The sequence below is a fragment of the Bidens hawaiensis genome, unplaced genomic scaffold (assembly GCF_021521415.1).
Source record: "Bidens hawaiensis isolate Kalapana, Puna unplaced genomic scaffold, B.hawaiensis_p1.1 tig00024841_1, whole genome shotgun sequence".
Classification (NCBI taxonomy): Eukaryota; Viridiplantae; Streptophyta; class Magnoliopsida; order Asterales; family Asteraceae; genus Bidens; species Bidens hawaiensis.
Window position 1 is genome coordinate 209,493 of NW_027493940.1, and position 19,286 is coordinate 228,778.

General features: G+C 37.0%; 1 long non-coding RNA gene and 3 pseudogenes across 2 annotated transcripts; 3 read left to right on the forward strand and 1 right to left on the reverse strand.

Moving 5' to 3' along the window:
• The first annotated feature begins 1,524 nt into the window (after positions 1 to 1,524).
• Positions 1,525 to 9,132, forward strand: LOC143570163 (phospho-2-dehydro-3-deoxyheptonate aldolase 1, chloroplastic-like; annotated as a pseudogene). Its single transcript, XR_013141880.1, has 5 exons — positions 1,525 to 1,959; positions 5,824 to 6,101; positions 6,847 to 7,123; positions 7,754 to 7,999; positions 8,819 to 9,132. The product of XR_013141880.1 is annotated as a phospho-2-dehydro-3-deoxyheptonate aldolase 1, chloroplastic-like (transcript).
• Positions 9,133 to 10,909: 1,777 nt separating this feature from the next.
• Positions 10,910 to 15,746, reverse strand: LOC143570164 (uncharacterized). The gene is made up of 2 exons (XR_013141881.1): positions 15,570 to 15,746; positions 10,910 to 11,280 (listed from the first exon to the last, which is right to left on the reverse strand). It is a non-coding gene; the product is annotated as an uncharacterized LOC143570164 (long non-coding RNA).
• On the forward strand, positions 11,407 to 13,524 carry LOC143570160 (phospho-2-dehydro-3-deoxyheptonate aldolase 2, chloroplastic-like; annotated as a pseudogene).
• A 55-nt stretch (positions 15,747 to 15,801) lies between the features above and the next one.
• LOC143570166 (phospho-2-dehydro-3-deoxyheptonate aldolase 2, chloroplastic-like) lies at positions 15,802 to 17,919 on the forward strand (annotated as a pseudogene).
• The last annotated feature ends 1,367 nt before the right edge of the window (positions 17,920 to 19,286 follow it).

Here is a 19,286-nt window from a genome sequence, read left to right on the forward strand (position 1 = left end):
TTCCACCTAACCCTCTACTCTATATCATGCTTGTTTCTTTGTGATTATATAATGACTATGGTCTCTTAAATATTATTATGTATTTTGTAATTTTTAGAGTAGATTTTTTAAATTTTGATTATTAAAAGAAAAAATATATTTATTGGCAGCATGTTAAATTATATAATGTGTTTAGGGTATTATAACTTTTCCATTTGATGTATCTACCTACTCATTGAAGGGGTTTTGAGATAAACCTAAGACCACCTGTAGTGGGCGACTAAAAGGGGGCGACAAGGGCGATAAGGGGTGTGAACACTGTCCCGGGGCGACAAAGTAGGCGATAAAGGTTCAACATACATGGTTATTGAAAAAAATACATTTTTAACGATCGTATGATAGTTTTTTTTTCTTTCTATATACAAATGAATACAACCCGTCACAATAATCAAATATATAGTCTAAGAGCATACATTACGTTTGCCATGCAATTTGTTTAATCATTACTAGTGGGGTGTCCGGCGATACGACGGATAACAACCCTTAAAAAGGTTGTTAATAAGCTAAGCCAAGGTTAACTCGAACTTCATTCCAATGTGGCTTAGCTAGGCTCCAAATTAAACTCGATTTGACTCGTTCTTCTCAATTAGCACGGCATTACAACTTATTTGTAATGAGAGCCAAATATATAATTTGTTGTTGTCAAGGTGTTAAAAAATAAAAATACTTAGCTTTGGCTAAGTATATAAGTTACACAGTTTATTAATCTTGCAAGGGTTTAACTACATTTATAGAGTACTACTTTTGTTTCTCCATTAATGTGAGATAAATAAACAATGAGTAATGTTTTAACTTTAAATAAAAAAAAATAATCACCGTATGTTTAAATAATGAGCCTAATATTTGTTTTACATCTCGAATAGAAACCAATTAATCTTGATTAATCCCTATCATACGATTATCAACTAACAATCGATACCGCTTTTACTTTTCTTAGAACGACTTTCTTTCTTTCTTTCTTTCTTTTATATTAGGCCACCACACTATCTAATTCGGAGAACCCTGTTGCCCTACTCTTGCCAGACTACGTTATCTTAACCGGCCCACGCTTCTTCAGAGTTTGGATTGAGTGTTCCTCCAAGAATCCATACCGCCGACTGTCACTTGACATTCATTCCTCCAAGAATCCATATCGTCGACTGCCACTTGACAGTCGTTGTGCCACCTTAAGAACAAAACTTTCTAACGCAACACACGGTGAATTTAAAACCTGGGTAGACTAGAAATAGAAACTAACAACCTTATAAGGTTCGTGTGGCACCATAAGAGCATAACTCTCTAACGTAACATACGCTAAAACTTAAACATGAACAGGACAACGCGTGGCTCAAATCATTCCCACTTTTAGTGCTACATCCTTAAAAAAAAAGATTTGGATTTTTTCTCTTTTCCTACCAAACCACCACCTCCTCATTATATACCACCTCACTTCTTCTTCACTTCTTCAAAGCTACACCATTTGATCACACAACTTTACAAAAAACAATGGCACTCTCACCCACCACCAACTCTCTATTACCCACCAAATCCTTCCAAACCCATCTCAAATCATTCAACCCCATCTCAGCCATGCACTCAGCCAACCCATCAACCACTTCAAAACTCACCACCAAACCAAACTGGACAGTTGACAGTTGGAAAACCAAGAAAGCACTTCAACTACCGGTATACCCAGACCAAAAAGACCTTGACTCTGTCCTCCAAACCCTTGATTCTTTCCCACCAATTGTGTTTGCAGGAGAAGCAAGACACCTGGAGGATAGACTAGCTGAGGCTGCCATGGGCAATGCTTTTTTGCTTCAAGGTGGTGATTGTGCTGAGAGCTTTAAGGAGTTTAATGCTAATAATATTAGAGATACTTTTAGGGTGGTTCTGCAAATGGGTGTTGTCTTGATGTTTGGTCAAATGCCTGTTATCAAGGTTGAGTTATTATTATTATTATTATTATTATTATTATTATTATTATTAATGATTTTGGACTGACTCTTTTTTTAGTTTTGTTGTAAAGTTATAATCTTGTTATAATTTTGAACTGACCCTTTTTAGTTTTGAGTTGAGTTTTTTTTTTTTTTTTTTTTTGTTAATTCATTCAATTTGATGATAGACTAGCTGTGCTCGAGCACAGTTCGTGAGTTGTTTTTTTAAGATCGAGCTCAACTCGTATATTATTTATAAAATATAAACTATATTATAGTTTATATATGTTTTTTTTATTATTTTTATATATTTAAAAAAAGCATTAGCTCTTTTTATGATTTTGAACTAACCCTTTTTCAATTTTATTGTTAAGTTAGAAACTTTTTTTTATTGGCAATTCATGATGAAAATTGAGCCCGAGCTCGATTAGGCTCGAGCTCGGATCATTTCGAGCTCTTTTTCCAAAGCTCGAAGCTCGAGCTCATATGTTATTTATTAATTAATTTATGTACGTTTTAAATTATTTTTATATATTAAAAGAAAAACACATTAAGCTGACCCTTTTTTAGTCTTTTTATTTTGAACTGACCCTTTTTTAGTTTTCTTGGTAATTTGTTTAATTTGATGATAATTGAGGCATAAAGAACATAAGGGGATTGTAAAGTTAAAATCTTTATGCATGTGTTGATGGTAATTTATGGGTGTAAACGAGCCGAGCCCGAGGTCAGATCGTTTCAAGTTCTTTTTGTAAAGCTCGAGCTCAACTGGTGAGCTGTATTTTCAAGCTTAGGTTCGGCTCGCGTATTATTTATTAATTAATTTATATACGATTTTAATTATTATATTAAAAAACACATTAAACGAGCTCGTCTAGTCCCTGAGTTGAGATAGCGCGCGGAACACCAACACAATCCTTTGTTAAATGTCTGCGAGCTCCTTCTTCTTTCGTGAAAGCATACGAGTCGTTATGTTAAGCATCTAATCCTAGTCTTTATGTTCTCTGTGTTAGAGGAGTTAGATGTCCCTCATGTTGAACAGTCTGACATCAAGTTGTTAGGACCTGAGTCGCTATGCGAACACTTAACACAAGACTGAAATCAAGCTAGAGTGGTTTATGAATCAGTCATCAAGGATCTTAGCCAAACGGGGACCGGCTACGTAAGCACTTTGGGCGCAGGTTTCTCGATCGGACTTGACGAATTGTCATAAAGACATCACTCTGCTTTATATATATATATATATATATATATATATATATATAATTGGATTCTAAAATAAGATTCAATAAATTAGAAGCATTCGTAGTTTTCAGTTCGTTTGTCATCATCTTTTCTCCTCATCGCTAGCCTGTTTCCAAGAGGGGGAAGAGAAGGTCTTTCAAGTTGGAGAGCATATGAGATTTCTCCATCGCAGCATTGCATTTATCGACTGAACAAAGTAACTTTCGAAATGGACTGGGAAGGAATGCGAATAGATATTTCAATTGTTGGACTAAATGAATAGGCAAGGAAGGCAAGGCACTTGACTGAAAGGTCCTACCTGACTCATACTTAGGACAGGCTTAGCTCTAGCTATCTAAAATGAAGAAATTGTACAAGGGAGCAATCCTATTTCACAAAGTAACTTCTCAAAGGGCGAAGGCGTAGTATCGATTACTTGTGTTGGACTACCTTTATAGGATAGATCTGATATTCCTTACTAGCTAATAGGGCTTACTAAAAAAACGAATTTGCCTATTCCTGGTAATGAATTAAGCGGCAGCGAGGAGGTCCGATTCCATAGTGATTTCGTCTGCTTTTGGAACTTAGATTCCTAGGGACAAAGAAACTGACTTCGGACTTTTGAATTCTCAGAACCTCCTTCGAATGAAAGAACTTGAGAGGTTCTCACATGCATCTCTCTTCGAGCGGCAGTGCAAGCTCGGATGGTGTTAGCGCTGGCAGAAAGTCCTGGATTAGTTTGTACCGGTGTAGGTCCCTGAGTGGTGACTTGTCCCCCTTGAGGTTGTGGCATTGGATTAGTATAGATCCCCAGTAGCTTCAGTGACATTGGCGGCTTTAAGGTATGCCTTAACTTCGTTCCAATTGAGAAGATTTTCATCTAGATGACATCACGCAAAGTATGACACTCTTCGATGGTACGGACGCAAAGTATGACACTCTTCGATGGTACGGCCTGCGTATCGGTGAAATGGACAGAACTTTGAATAGTCGAGACCAGGAGGCCAGGGGAGTGGTTTATCTCTGGGCAGAGAAAGTTTTACAGGGCAGAAGGTGGAGAAGGCTGGGCCGTAGCTACTATACTAGGAGAAAAGTATGACCTCTTTAAGATCTGGGATAGATCTTTCCGATGATATCCATGGCCCACCCTCGAAACGGCCAAGGCTTTATAATCGGGTATAACTCGGAAGCCGGCTTGTGCTGGATTCCTGCAAACCTCTGGCAGGCATCGCAGCTCTTAGCATGTGCTACGTAATCTGCATGCAAGGACCGTAGGCCAGTAGTGGCCATGTCTCCGGATCTCTCGAATTTCCCTCAGCGCGCTCGATCTACCTATCTTTCTGAGTTTGATTGGTTTTCGCTCTAGCTGACCTTTCCCTTTAATCACTGACAAAACCTACCTTTCATTTCTTCTTACCCTAGGAGCTTTCAGCAAAGGACAGATTTCTTGGTCCATTGACATCGATCAACGAAATAGACCTCCTTCTTTCACTTTTGTCGTTGTCTTCCAAATCAAAGAGCCCCATTAAGTGAGTGTTCCGCGAGAAAAGAGAGGCTGACATCTTTTCTTATCTATCTATTTTCGTAAATGAAGAAGATAAGTGAGAGCTTACCTACTGAAACAAGCCACTCGGCTATGCAATGTGAAATTAACACATAGAAGTCCAAAAGAGGTAAAATTTAAAACTACACAAGGCTCGACAAGCCTATACGAGCTTCCCATACTAGGCTCGAGCTTGGGCAGTTGGGCTCCATAACTAAACAGTTGTATTTGAGGCTTTGGCTCCTTTCGAGCTTTTTATCGATCCGAGCTCGAGTAGCCTTGATGTTTGGATGCTGTCTTGATGTTTGGTGGTCAAATGCATGTTATCAAGGTTAAGTCCTTTTATGATTTTGAACTGACCCTTTTTAGTTTTATTGTAAAGTTGGAATCTTTTTATGATTTTGAACTGGCCCTTAACAAGTTTATTGGTAATTTGTTAAGTTTGATGATAAATGAGGCATAAAGAACATGAAGGGATTATAAGTTAAAATCTTTATCTATATGGGGTCTAAACGAGCTGAGCTCAAGCTTGACTAGGCTCAAGGTTGGACCGTTTAAAGCTTGAGCTTGGCTTGTATATTATTTATTAATTAATTTGTATACCTTTTTAATTATTTTGTATATTTTGAGAGAAACATTAAACAAGCCTTAAACGAGACAAAGTTCAGCTCAAGCTCGGTTGTGCAGTGTGAAATTAGTATATAGAAGTCCAAAAGAGGTCAAACTTATAAATACACAAGGCTCAGTCTCGGGCTCGATAAGATAACTAAACAAGTTGTATTTGAGGCTCGCCCCGAGCTCGAAAAAGCTCAGCCCATTTTGAGCTTTTTACTGATTCGAGCTCGAGTGGCTCAGCTCATTTGCACCCCCCCCCCCCCCACCCCCCACCCCCTAGTGTTGATGTTTGGTGGTCAGATTCCTGTCATCAAGGTCAAATCTTTTTCGGATTTTTAACCGACCCTTAACAATTTTCTTGTTGGTTCATTCAGTTTAATGATAATTGGGAGTCATGAAGAACATAAAAAGATTGTAAAGTTATAATCTTTATGAAAATCTTGTTTGAATTTGATCATATTATGGATGATCTTGATTTGTTGAAAACAGGTTGGACGAATGGCGGGTCAGTTTGCGAAGCCAAGATCGGATGCTTTCGAGGAGAAAGATGGTGTGAAGTTACCAAGTTATAGAGGGGATAATATAAATGGTGATGCATTTGATTTGAAATCAAGAACACCGGACCCGCAAAGGTTAATTCGGGCATATTGTCAATCTGCAGCCACTCTTAATCTTTTGAGGGCTTTTGCCACTGGTGGTTATGCTTCTATGCAAAGGGTTACTCAGTGGAATCTTGATTTCACCGAGCATAGCGAAGCCGGTGATCGGTATGTTGCTTTATTAAGTTATTTCAAGCATACGAGTCCTTGATAATAAGGATAAGCATATGGGAAGTGAATTGAGTTGAAATAGTTATTCTTTTAAGTGTAGAATAGACAGTTAAGATCTTTTATCGAAGAGCAAACTGCGGTTTTCGTCACGTGGTTTGTCTAAATCTACGGTTTTAGTCCAATAGTTTCAAATTTGCGATTTTCGTCCCTGTGGTTTCATTTACTTGCAATTAAACCCGACCCTACTAACCCCGTTAAGTCTGGTCGTTAAACCCATCAGCGTGCCCTCACGTTGGGGCAGTTTTGTCTTTTTTCCCCAAATACACCCTAACCCCTCACGTGAGGGGGCTTGCGAATTAGGACCGGGGATTATTCGGGGAGAAAAAAGACAAAACTGCCCCTCACATGATGGGCATGTTGATGGGTTTAAGAACAAGGCTTAACGGGGTTAGTGTAGTCGGGTTTGATTGCAAGTGAAATGAAACCACAGGGACGAAAATCGCAAATTTGAAACAATTGGACTAAAACCGCAGATTTAGACAAACCACAGGGACAAAAACCGCTATTTACTCTTTATTGAATCTTGGAGTCCCAAAATTTGAAATTGATGAAGGGTATAATTATAATAGACGTTTAAGTGATGGAGTGACATAAACCGCCAACCTCTATATGATTTTCGTCTCTTTGCTTATGTGTATGATTTGGACATATTGATGATAAAAGTTTTGGTTTGGTGTCATAGGTATCAAGAGCTAGCTAGCCGAGTTGACGAGGCACTAGGGTTCATGTCAGCTATCGGGCTTACAACAGACTTCCCGATCATGACCACCACCGATTTTTGGACATCACATGAATGTTTACACTTGCCTTATGAACAATCTCTCACTAGATTGGATTCAACTTCAAGCTTATACTATGATTGTTCGGCCCATTTCCTATGGGCCGGTGAGAGAACTCGCCAACTTGATGGTGCACACGTTGAGTTCCTTAGAGGAATCGCCAACCCACTCGGGATTAAAGTAAATTTTATTTTTTGATTCGTTTTTCTTACACCCTTTGGTTTGAAAAACATCAACACTAAGGGTGTGTGTGGTGCGGTTCGGTACGCTTTTTGACTAAAACCGAACCGAAACCAAACTTTCGTTTTATGATATTTTAAAACTGTTCGGTTTCGGTTTCTGGTTTTTGGGTTCGGCTCGGATTTGGATGCGGTTTTTTCGGTTTGGCTAATCGAGCCAAAACTTTTTAGGCAAAATAAAAAAATAAAAAAACTTGACCCAGCATATTGAAATTGGGCTAGATATTTTTTTTTTCCGTTAAACTAATGATTAATAGAATATCGAATATTTGGACTTAAATATTAAAAGAAAATAAAAGACATTAAAATCAGAATTCAAAATCAAAACTAAAAGTACCAGTATTATTAGTTATGGTTAAGATGCTATCGTTATTTCGATTTTTTGGTTATTTTGGTCCGGTTCGGTTTTTTTGGTTCTTAACAAAAATACAAAACCGAGCCAAAACCAATATTTCGATTTTTGCTGAAGTTCAAAACCGAACCGCCGGTTTCTAATTCGGTTTGGTTTTTTCGGTTTGTGCACACCCCTAATGAATGTGTCGCTAAAATATATATTTTTTGGGCCACGTAGGTGAGTGACAAGATGGACCCGAACGAGTTGGTCAAGCTCATTGATATCTTGAACCCTCAAAACAAGCCGGGGAGGATTACGATCATAACGAGAATGGGAGCCGAAAACATGAGAGTCAAACTTCCTCATCTTATTAGAGCCGTTAGAAGGGCGGGTCACATTGTCACATGGGTTAGTGATCCTATGCATGGCAACACCATCAAGGCTCCGTCTGGCCTCAAAACTCGCCCGTTTGATGCTATTAGGGTAACTTTTGTCATTACTCATATCCGTTTTGCATCATCATCATCATACTCAATAAATCCCACCAATAGCAAAGTTATGATAGGATCTGAGGAGGGTAAGATATAGGCAGCCTTACCTCTACCCCATAGGAATAGAGAGGCTGCTTCTGGTGAGACCCTCGACTCGATAGTAGTTTTGCATCAAGCCTTGGACATAAGGCACATAACACTCAACTATCGGGACACCACCGATTGGTGCATGTACCCTTGTCTTTCGGCTATCAACGCCACCACATGATGGCTGATTAACATTCCGCCACTTTTAATGTTATTTTCATGAAATTAGTAAAATAACGTCAAAATTAGTGCAATTTCACTTTTGCCCACTCGAGGGCCCACACATATATACATATACTAGTTTGAGGCCGTGTATTACACAAGTAGTTATTGAAAATACAATATTTAATAAATAATCAGTATACAAGAAACAATAAACTCGCTAAACACTATTAATATAGTTGTTGTACAATAGTCTTTAAAACAATTTTAAAGTAAAAGATAATTATAAATATCAAATGTTTGAAAAAAAATATAGGAAGTAAATATTAAATTAACAAATTTGAAGCACAAATTTTAAGAATGGTAACTATTATTAGACTATTAAAAATTTGTTAATAAGGGTGAGGTTTAATGTAATAGTAACAAGTGACAAAACTTGTAGCCTTTTATTAGAGAGTATAGATGTGGGCACCGCAAGCAGGGCGTCATATCCGTTTTACCTGTATATGAATTTTTCGTTAATGTGAAGTATAAATGTGTAATAACGAGTTTACTATAACAGGCGGAAGTGAGAGCGTTCTTTGACGTGCACGAGCAAGAAGGAAGTCACCCAGGTGGTGTTCATCTTGAAATGACGGGTCAAAACGTGACTGAATGTATTGGCGGTTCAAGAACCGTGACTTTTGATGACCTTAGTTCACGTTACCACCCATTGTGACCCTCGGCTTAATGCATCCCAGTCTTTGGAGCTCGCCTTCATCATAGCCGAGCGGCTCAGAAAGCGAAGAATGGGAGCTACACAATCTTTGTCCCCTTTCTAGTTCATTTTGTTATGTTAAGTTTCTTGTTATATAAGTTTTTTCTAATAAAAAGGAATCATGATCTTGTATGTGATGAGATAGTAATATCAAAAGTTATATGCATCAATAATATAAAAGTTAACATGTTAGTGAGTTTAACTTTGGTTTGACTACATTTCTGGTTTTTGTTATTAATCATTATAAATTTTATAAAAAATATAAAATAATATAACATTATATATTTAATCATCCAAGGCTTTTGTCTTGTTTATACATATAATACTTCATATATGATATGATCGGGACAGAAACGTTAAAACCGGTATAGATGATTGACATCCTGTTTTAGACAGATTCATTTAGATATTGAGGTAGATTCAAACGTATTAATAAAAGAAAACAATGGCACGTGGAAGTTAACATGTTTCTTGGTTATACATGGCAGTAGATGGACTATATTAAGTGACAAAATGGATCTTGAAATGATACAATTGTTAGGTAACAATAACTTTATCTCAAATTAAGTGTTTTAAGTAGGTATGATCTAACTGTGATTTCAAAGTCTAGTTTTGTATTACCTCAACTCAAATCAATAAACAAGCTACCTTAGATTATATATTCAAGTGAAAAGATTAGCTTCAATTCAACAAGTTCTAAGACTGAGGGTAGTGGGGGCGCGGTTGGCCGGGCGTGGACGACGTAGCCGCCGCGCACACCACTACACCCTTGCGTGGACGACGGGCGCGGACGGCCGCCGTGGAGTTGATCGCAGGGCTTGTAGCCGTTGGAGTGTGGGGAAAATTAAAAAAATAGCCGTTTGAAAGGCCAAAAATGTAAAAACATTTTTTTTAATTACAAACTCTACCACTTTCACTATAAATAACAACCTCATTTTATAAAAATAACACACCATTCTCACTCTCTTTCTCTCTACTAATTTAAAAAACCTCTTTTTAAGTTTCTCAAATTTAAAACCATGTCGGGCTTGGGTTACGGTAATATCAACACACAACCGGAGCCGGCTAAACCCGCAGAACAATCCCACAAAGGTAAGGAAAAAAAAACCGGAGAAGCGGGATTGGTGAAGCTCGAGATACAAGTTAAGGAATTGTCAAGTAGCCTCATCTCGATTGGTAAAGCTTGACATAAAAAAACCAGTTCAAGAGTTTGGCTTTTCTAGCCAAAGACTTTAGCCACTTATCGCCATCAGACCAAGCGATAATGGAGGAAGAAAAAGATCGTATTCGGAAGGAATTGCGGAAAAAAATAAAAACGCTATTTTTATGTATTTTAAATTTATGTTTTTATTTTCCTTTTTATTTATGTTTTAGTGAAATATTTTAATTTAGTATTTTTAGGGTTTAACAAAAAAAAATCAATCAAGCCTCGGATCATCTGGACCACTACACCCTCTTGGGCTTGATCCTGTGTCACGTCAGCACCTATGTGTCATAAATATATTGGATCACTTGTGGGTGGATAAAGCCCCACTACCCTTAGCCTAAAAGTGAAGCGAAAATTTAGGCTAGAGATTAAATTCGATCTCAACCAGGCTTACACACAGTCGGTTTTTGGGAGGCAAATTTTACCCGGAAGAAGAGATGTAGGTTTTTCCTACCCGGCGTTGTAGTCTGTATGCAATCCCAACTTATAGTTTGTCATTGAATTACCCATATAGCTAGACTTTATTTGTCAGTCATTTAAAGTAAAAAAAAATAAACAGATCCTTAAAAATTACAGCATTAGAAACCATTTAATAATTTTTTTGATAAACTCACTTTTCTCTTAAAAAGACTAAATTTTATATGAAAACTACACATAGCCTTAACATGTTTTGACACCAACATCACAAAGAAAAAAACATCACCATATAATAAAATCTTACCAATAAAACATCAATGATCCAGAAAACATATAACAAAATCATATCAATAACAAAAACCAAACAATAATCCAACTTACAACCACAAAAAAAAAAACACAAGAAAATCATAATCAAATCCTCTCATATCCAAATCATTATCAAACTATCAATTCAAAACTCGTTACCTTACGCTGCAATAGACGGCTTCGATGCAGCAGAAAGCCGAGACCTTTTCTTAGCTAAGCTCTCGCTACGCCTTTCTCTCTGTTCCTTCAATCTTGTAGCCAAAAGCTTCTGGTACTCCGCAGCCTCGGATTTCGCCTTCGCGATTCTCTTCTTCTTATCAGCAATTCTCGCACGCTTCCTTTGTAAAGTCAACGGAGTCACCAATCTTTGAATCTTCGGTGCCTTGCTAACTTCCTTTCCTGTTAAATAAAAAAATCAACAATTTATCACCGAGTTTGCGAAAACTCGTTGTTTTAAAAACGGGTTCAAACCGCGGTTGAACCGGTTAAACCAGATTTCGCACAGAGAACTCGCCAACTTGATGGTGCACACGTTGAGTTCCTTAGAGGAATCGCCAACCCACTCGGGATTAAAGTAAATTTTATTTTTTGATTCGTTTTTCTTACACCCTTTGGTTTGAAAAACATCAACACTAAGGGTGTGTGTGGTGCGGTTCGGTACGCTTTTTGACTAAAACCGAACCGAAACCAAACTTTCGTTTTATGATATTTTAAAACTGTTCGGTTTCGGTTTCTGGTTTTTGGGTTCGGCTCGGATTTGGATGCGGTTTTTTCGGTTTGGCTAATCGAGCCAAAACTTTTTAGGCAAAATAAAAAAATAAAAAAACTTGACCCAGCATATTGAAATTGGGCTAGATATTTTTTTTCCGTTAAACTAATGATTAATAGAATATCGAATATTTGGACTTAAATATTAAAAGAAAATAAAAGACATTAAAATCAGAATTCAAAATCAAAACTAAAAGTACCAGTATTATTAGTTATGGTTAAGATGCTATCGTTATTTCGATTTTTTGGTTATTTTGGTCCGGTTCGGTTTTTTTGGTTCTTAACAAAAATACAAAACCGAGCCAAAACCAATATTTCGATTTTTGCTGAAGTTCAAAACCGAACCGCCGGTTTCTAATTCGGTTTGGTTTTTTCGGTTTGTGCACACCCCTAATGAATGAGTCGCTAAAATATATATTTTTTGGGCCACGTAGGTGAGTGACAAGATGGACCCGAACGAGTTGGTCAAGCTCATTGATATCTTGAACCCTCAAAACAAGCCGGGGAGGATTACGATCATAACGAGAATGGGAGCCGAAAACATGAGAGTCAAACTTCCTCATCTTATTAGAGCCGTTAGAAGGGCGGGTCACATTGTCACATGGGTTAGTGATCCTATGCATGGCAACACCATCAAGGCTCCGTCTGGCCTCAAAACTCGCCCGTTTGATGCTATTAGGGTAACTTTTGTCATTACTCATATCCGTTTTGCATCATCATCATCATACTCAATAAATCCCACCAATAGCAAAGTTATGATAGGATCTGAGGAGGGTAAGATATAGGCAGCCTTACCTCTACCCCATAGGAATAGAGAGGCTGCTTCTGGTGAGACCCTCGACTCGATAGTAGTTTTGCATCAAGCCTTGGACATAAGGCACATAACACTCAACTATCGCGACACCACCGATTGGTGCATGTACCCTTGTCTTTCGGCTATCAACGCCACCACATGATGGCTGATTAACATTCCGCCACTTTTAATGTTATTTTCATGAAATTAGTAAAATAACGTCAAAATTAGTGCAATTTCACTTTTGCCCACTCGAGGGCCCACACATATATACATATACTAGTTTGAGGCCGTGTATTACACAAGTAGTTATTGAAAATACAATATTTAATAAATAATCAGTATACAAGAAACAATAAACTCGCTAAACACTATTAATATAGTTGTTGTACAATAGTCTTTAAAACAATTTTAAAGTAAAAGATAATTATAAATATCAAATGTTTGAAAAAAAATATAGGAAGTAAATATTAAATTAACAAATTTGAAGCACAAATTTTAAGAATGGTAACTATTATTAGACTATTAAAAATTTGTTAATAAGGGTGAGGTTTAATGTAATAGTAACAAGTGACAAAACTTGTAGCCTTTTATTAGAGAGTATAGATGTGGGCACCGCAAGCAGGGCGTCATATCCGTTTTACCTGTATATGAATTTTTCGTTAATGTGAAGTATAAATGTGTAATAACGAGTTTACTATAACAGGCGGAAGTGAGAGCGTTCTTTGACGTGCACGAGCAAGAAGGAAGTCACCCAGGTGGTGTTCATCTTGAAATGACGGGTCAAAACGTGACTGAATGTATTGGCGGTTCAAGAACCGTGACTTTTGATGACCTTAGTTCACGTTACCACCCATTGTGACCCTCGGCTTAATGCATCCCAGTCTTTGGAGCTCGCCTTCATCATAGCCGAGCGGCTCAGAAAGCGAAGAATGGGAGCTACACAATCTTTGTCCCCTTTCTAGTTCATTTTGTTATGTTAAGTTTCTTGTTATATAAGTTTTTTCTAATAAAAAGGAATCATGATCTTGTATGTGATGAGATAGTAATATCAAAAGTTATATGCATCAATAATATAAAAGTTTACATGTTAGTGAGTTTAACTTTGGTTTGACTACATTTCTGGTTTTTGTTATTAATCATTATAAATTTTATAAAAAATATAAAATAATATAACATTATATATTTAATCATCCAAGGCTTTTGTCTTGTTTATACATATAATACTTCATATATGATATGATCGGGACAGAAACGTTAAAACCGGTATAGATGATTGACATCCTGTTTTAGACAGATTCATTTAGATATTGAGGTAGATTCAAACGTATTAATAAAAGAAAACAATGGCACGTGGAAGTTAACATGTTTCTTGGTTATACATGGCAGTAGATGGACTATATTAAGTGACAAAATGGATCTTGAAATGATACAATTGTTAGGTAACAATAACTTTATCTCAAATTAAGTGTTTTAAGTAGGTATGATCTAACTGTGATTTCAAAGTCTAGTTTTGTATTACCTCAACTCAAATCAATAAACAAGCTACCTTAGATTATATATTCAAGTGAAAAGATTAGCTTCAATTCAACAAGTTCTAAGACTGAGGGTAGTGGGGGCGCGGTTGGCCGGGCGTGGACGACGTAGCCGCCGCGCACACCACTACACCCTTGCGTGGACGACGGGCGCGGACGGCCGCCGTGGAGTTGATCGCGGGGCTTGTAGCCGTTGGAGTGTGGGGAAAATTAAAAAAATAGCCGTTTGAAAGGCCAAAAATGTAAAAACATTTTTTTTAATTACAAACTCTACCACTTTCACTATAAATAACAACCTCATTTTATAAAAATAACACACCATTCTCACTCTCTTTCTCTCTACTAATTTAAAAAACCTCTTTTTAAGTTTCTCAAATTTAAAACCATGTCGGGCTTGGGTTACGGTAATATCAACACACAACCGGAGCCGGCTAAACCCGCAGAACAATCCCACAAAGGTAAGGAAAAAAAAACCGGAGAAGCGGGATTGGTGAAGCTCGAGATACAAGTTAAGGAATTGTCAAGTAGCCTCATCTCGATTGGTAAAGCTTGACATAAAAAAACCAGTTCAAGAGTTTGGCTTTTCTAGCCAAAGACTTTAGCCACTTATCGCCATCAGACCAAGCGATAATGGAGGAAGAAAAAGATCGTATTCGGAAGGAATTGCGGAAAAAAATAAAAACGCTATTTTTATGTATTTTAAATTTATGTTTTTATTTTCCTTTTTATTTATGTTTTAGTGAAATATTTTAATTTAGTATTTTTAGGGTTTAACAAAAAAAAATCAATCAAGCCTCGGATCATCTGGACCACTACACCCTCTTGGGCTTGATCCTGTGTCACGTCAGCACCTATGTGTCATAAATATATTGGATCACTTGTGGGTGGATAAAGCCCCACTACCCTTAGCCTAAAAGTGAAGCGAAAATTTAGGCTAGAGATTAAATTCGATCTCAACCAGGCTTACACACAGTCGGTTTTTGGGAGGCAAATTTTACCCGGAAGAAGAGATGTAGGTTTTTCCTACCCGGCGTTGTAGTCTGTATGCAATCCCAACTTATAGTTTGTCATTGAATTACCCATATAGCTAGACTTTATTTGTCAGTCATTTAAAGTAAAAAAAAATAAACAGATCCTTAAAAATTACAGCATTAGAAACCATTTAATAATTTTTTTGATAAACTCACTTTTCTCTTAAAAAGACTAAATTTTATATGAAAACTACACATAGCCTTAACATGTTTTGACACCAACATCACAAAGAAAAAAACATCACCATATAATAAAATCTTACCAATAAAACATCAATGATCCAGAAAACATATAACAAAATCATATCAATAACAAAAACCAAACAATAATCCAACTTACAACCACAAAAAAAAAAACACAAGAAAATCATAATCAAATCCTCTCATATCCAAATCATTATCAAACTATCAATTCAAAACTCGTTACCTTACGCTGCAATAGACGGCTTCGATGCAGCAGAAAGCCGAGACCTTTTCTTAGCTAAGCTCTCGCTACGCCTTTCTCTCTGTTCCTTCAATCTTGTAGCCAAAAGCTTCTGGTACTCCGCAGCCTCGGATTTCGCCTTCGCGATTCTCTTCTTCTTATCAGCAATTCTCGCACGCTTCCTTTGTAAAGTCAACGGAGTCACCAATCTTTGAATCTTCGGTGCCTTGCTAACTTCCTTTCCTGTTAAATAAAAAAATCAACAATTTATCACCGAGTTTGCGAAAACTCGTTGTTTTAAAAACGGGTTCAAACCGCGGTTGAACCGGTTAAACCAGATTTCGCACAGAGAACTCGCCAACTTGATGGTGCACACGTTGAGTTCCTTAGAGGAATCGCCAACCCACTCGGGATTAAAGTAAATTTTATTTTTTGATTCGTTTTTCTTACACCCTTTGGTTTGAAAAACATCAACACTAAGGGTGTGTGTGGTGCGGTTCGGTACGCTTTTTGACTAAAACCGAACCGAAACCAAACTTTCGTTTTATGATATTTTAAAACTGTTCGGTTTCGGTTTCTGGTTTTTGGGTTCGGCTCGGATTTGGATGCGGTTTTTTCGGTTTGGCTAATCGAGCCAAAACTTTTTAGGCAAAATAAAAAAATAAAAAAACTTGACCCAGCATATTGAAATTGGGCTAGATATTTTTTTTCCGTTAAACTAATGATTAATAGAATATCGAATATTTGGACTTAAATATTAAAAGAAAATAAAAGACATTAAAATCAGAATTCAAAATCAAAACTAAAAGTACCAGTATTATTAGTTATGGTTAAGATGCTATCGTTATTTCGATTTTTTGGTTATTTTGGTCCGGTTCGGTTTTTTTGGTTCTTAACAAAAATACAAAACCGAGCCAAAACCAATATTTCGATTTTTGCTGAAGTTCAAAACCGAACCGCCGGTTTCTAATTCGGTTTGGTTTTTTCGGTTTGTGCACACCCCTAATGAATGAGTCGCTAAAATATATATTTTTTGGGCCACGTAGGTGAGTGACAAGATGGACCCGAACGAGTTGGTCAAGCTCATTGATATCTTGAACCCTCAAAACAAGCCGGGGAGGATTACGATCATAACGAGAATGGGAGCCGAAAACATGAGAGTCAAACTTCCTCATCTTATTAGAGCCGTTAGAAGGGCGGGTCACATTGTCACATGGGTTAGTGATCCTATGCATGGCAACACCATCAAGGCTCCGTCTGGCCTCAAAACTCGCCCGTTTGATGCTATTAGGGTAACTTTTGTCATTACTCATATCCGTTTTGCATCATCATCATCATACTCAATAAATCCCACCAATAGCAAAGTTATGATAGGATCTGAGGAGGGTAAGATATAGGCAGCCTTACCTCTACCCCATAGGAATAGAGAGGCTGCTTCTGGTGAGACCCTCGACTCGATAGTAGTTTTGCATCAAGCCTTGGACATAAGGCACATAACACTCAACTATCGGGACACCACCGATTGGTGCATGTACCCTTGTCTTTCGGCTATCAACGCCACCACATGATGGCTGATTAACATTCCGCCACTTTTAATGTTATTTTCATGAAATTAGTAAAATAACGTCAAAATTAGTGCAATTTCACTTTTGCCCACTCGAGGGCCCACACATATATACATATACTAGTTTGAGGCCGTGTATTACACAAGTAGTTATTGAAAATACAATATTTAATAAATAATCAGTATACAAGAAACAATAAACTCGCTAAACACTATTAATATAGTTGTTGTACAATAGTCTTTAAAACAATTTTAAAGTAAAAGATAATTATAAATATCAAATGTTTGAAAAAAAATATAGGAAGTAAATATTAAATTAACAAATTTGAAGCACAAATTTTAAGAATGGTAACTATTATTAGACTATTAAAAATTTGTTAATAAGGGTGAGGTTTAATGTAATAGTAACAAGTGACAAAACTTGTAGCCTTTTATTAGAGAGTATAGATGTGGGCACCGCAAGCAGGGCGTCATATCCGTTTTACCTGTATATGAATTTTTCGTTAATGTGAAGTATAAATGTGTAATAACGAGTTTACTATAACAGGCGGAAGTGAGAGCGTTCTTTGACGTGCACGAGCAAGAAGGAAGTCACCCAGGTGGTGTTCATCTTGAAATGACGGGTCAAAACGTGACTGAATGTATTGGCGGTTCAAGAACCGTGACTTTTGATGACCTTAGTTCACGTTACCACCCATTGTGACCCTCGGCTTAATGCATCCCAGTCTTTGGAGCTCGCCTTCATCATAGCCGAGCGGCTCAGAAAGCGAAGAATGGGAGCTACACAATCTTTGTCCCCTTTCTAGTTCATTTTGTTATGTTAAGTTTCTTGTTATATAAGTTTTTTCTAATAAAAAGGAATCATGATCTTGTATGTGATGAGATAGTAATATCAAAAGTTATATGCATCAATAATATAAAAGTTTACATGTTAGTGAGTTTAACTTTGGTTTGACTACATTTCTGGTTTTTGTTATTAATCATTATAAATTTTATAAAAAATATAAAATAATATAACATTATATATTTAATCATCCAAGGCTTTTGTCTTGTTTATACATATAATACTTCATATATGATATGATCGGGACAGAAACGTTAAAACCGGTATAGATGATTGACATCCTGTTTTAGACAGATTCATTTAGATATTGAGGTAGATTCAAACGTATTAATAAAAGAAAACAATGGCACGTGGAAGTTAACATGTTTCTTGGTTATACATGGCAGTAGATGGACTATATTAAGTGACAAAATGGATCTTGAAATGATACAATTGTTAGGTAACAATAACTTTATCTCAAATTAAGTGTTTTAAGTAGGTATGATCTAACTGTGATTTCAAAGTCTAGTTTTGTATTACCTCAACTCAAATCAATAAACAAGCTACCTTAGATTATATATTCAAGTGAAAAGATTAGCTTCAATTCAACAAGTTCTAAGACTGAGGGTAGTGGGGGCGCGGTTGGCCGGGCGTGGACGACGTAGCCGCCGCGCACACCACTACACCCTTGCGTGGACGACGGGCGCGGACGGCCGCCGTGGAGTTGATCGCGGGGCTTGTAGCCGTTGGAGTGTGGGGAAAATTAAAAAAATAGCCGTTTGAAAGGCCAAAAATGTAAAAACATTTTTTTTAATTACAAACTCTACCACTTTCACTATAAATAACAACCTCATTTTATAAAAATAACACACCATTCTCACTCTCTTTCTCTCTACTAATTTAAAAAACCTCTTTTTAAGTTTCTCAAATTTAAAACCATGTCGGGCTTGGGTTACGGTAATATCAACACACAACCGGAGCCGGCTAAACCCGCAGAACAATCCCACAAAGGTAAGGAAAAAAAAACCGGAGAAGCGGGATTGGTGAAGCTCGAGATACAAGTTAAGGAATTGTCAAGTAGCCTCATCTCGATTGGTAAAGCTTGACATAAAAAAACCAGTTCAAGAGTTTGGCTTTTCTAGCCAAAGACTTTAGCCACTTATCGCCATCAGACCAAGCGATAATGGAGGAAGAAAAAGATCGTATTCGGAAGGAATTGCGGAAAAAAATAAAAACGCTATTTTTATGTATTTTAAATTTATGTTTTTATTTTCCTTTTTATTTATGTTTTAGTGAAATATTTTAATTTAGTATTTTTAGGGTTTAACAAAAAAAAATCAATCAAGCCTCGGATCATCTGGACCACTACACCCTCTTGGGCTTGATCCTGTGTCACGTCAGC